The following is a 1718-nucleotide window of genomic DNA, read 5'->3' as shown; positions in this document are numbered from 1 at the left end:
TTGTTTGTAGGACGGTTGATTGGATTCCCCAGCCTTATTTGCGTCCAAAAACCCTAAAAAACTCGCATTTTTAGCGCGATTTTGGAACCGCAAACCGGCGACCAAAAACAAAACAACAAAAAATGCTCATACCGCATCGACCATCACTGTAGGGTCCTGTCACCCTCGGATTTCCATGTTTGAATTTGAATTTGAAACAACCGTTAAAAAACGGTAAGCGGAACGGAAGCAACCTTCCCTTGTCACTGCTGGCCGCTAGATCGCTTTACCTTTCTCATTAGCATGATTTGTTAATTTGTTCCGGATAGTGCTCTTCCAAAGGGACAGACATTTTCGCGATTCTCTCCTCCTTTTTTGTCTTGGTGCCTCCGCGGGTAACGCAATCGCATTTCATAGGAGATCCTCCATTTCTTTTGATCCTTTTAGATGTGATCATCATGGGATTTTATGTTATCGAATTTAAATTGAATGATCTATGATGATTCGTGAGCGATTAGCGTTTTAAACAATTGAAATGCATTCGTGTTTTTTAATTTCTAAACAAATTTATTCATCACCAGCCAGGATGTTATTGGCATATAAAAGTGATGGCAACACTAGAGAGCTGCAAATGGAACCCTCTTCTCTTGCGATTTCTATTCTAAAAAGAACACGACAAAACACAATTTTTACATCAAAGAACGAAAGCTGAATAGGTCACCTGGACAGCGCATGTTGCAGTTAACAATTGCCAGACGTGGGTGCATGCGGACTTGCGGTGCGGAATAATTGATCGATGGGTGGCGTCAGGTCGCCTTTCTTTTCGTAAATAGAAGCAGATGTCGGAGAAGCCCGGCTCTGCTCCGTTGTACGTGTTTATGTGTGCACTTGTTGGTTGAAAAGTTCGTCGTAAGCCTGCAACCCAGAACGGGCCCAGAACGACTCATCTAATCTAAAATGTATCTATCACTCGGGCCCATTCAGGTGCTCCCTACATAGCTCTCTAGCAGCCTCTAGTATATGCATGACCTACAAATATCGTGCATATGCCGGGCCATATTTATAGGATATCGATCAGCCGGAATTAGATTACCGATTCATTTTTAACGTAATGTCTAAATTGGAAATTCAATGATTGATAAAGTTTTGTTTTTGTTTCCGGTGGCTCCCTTAATGGGATGTCCTTGCGGAAGTAATTGACTGTACGGTGGGTTGGGTTATAGGTCCATAGGGGACCGGGCAGGCACCGACCGACAATGAAGCCACCGCCGTCGGACCGCGTATAACGATCCATGAACATGATGATCAACCACATGCACCCTTTAAGCGCGGTGTGGCTGCGGTGAGCAGCTAACGTCTAATTAGCACTATTAATCTACTCGCCCTACCGGCTGGGTTTGGGTTGCGTGTCCGAATGATACCGGGGCCGAGACCTGTTGTCTCTGGGTCTGGCTGGAGATTGTTTTTGATTATAGTAAGTGCAAGGACACGCATATACAGAAAAGGATAGCCGCCCTCGCCGTTATATCTGACCCATTTACTCACCTTTTCATCCTAACAATCGCAACAGAGGAAGAGAGAGAGAGAGAGAGAGAGAGAGAGAGAGAAATTTAAATAATCTGGCAAATAGCTGGTGCCACACCCGTGCCCATAAGTTTGTCACATTCTTCATCCCGAAACTCTGCTCATAAAAGTATGCATTAGAGCTAATTTGCACTCGCCGTTTGCATATTAGCACG

This window comes from Anopheles aquasalis, chromosome 2, assembly GCF_943734665.1.
Source record: "Anopheles aquasalis chromosome 2, idAnoAquaMG_Q_19, whole genome shotgun sequence".
Lineage (NCBI taxonomy): Eukaryota > Metazoa > Arthropoda > Insecta > Diptera > Culicidae > Anopheles > Anopheles aquasalis.
This window is presented reverse-complemented; position numbering follows the sequence as displayed.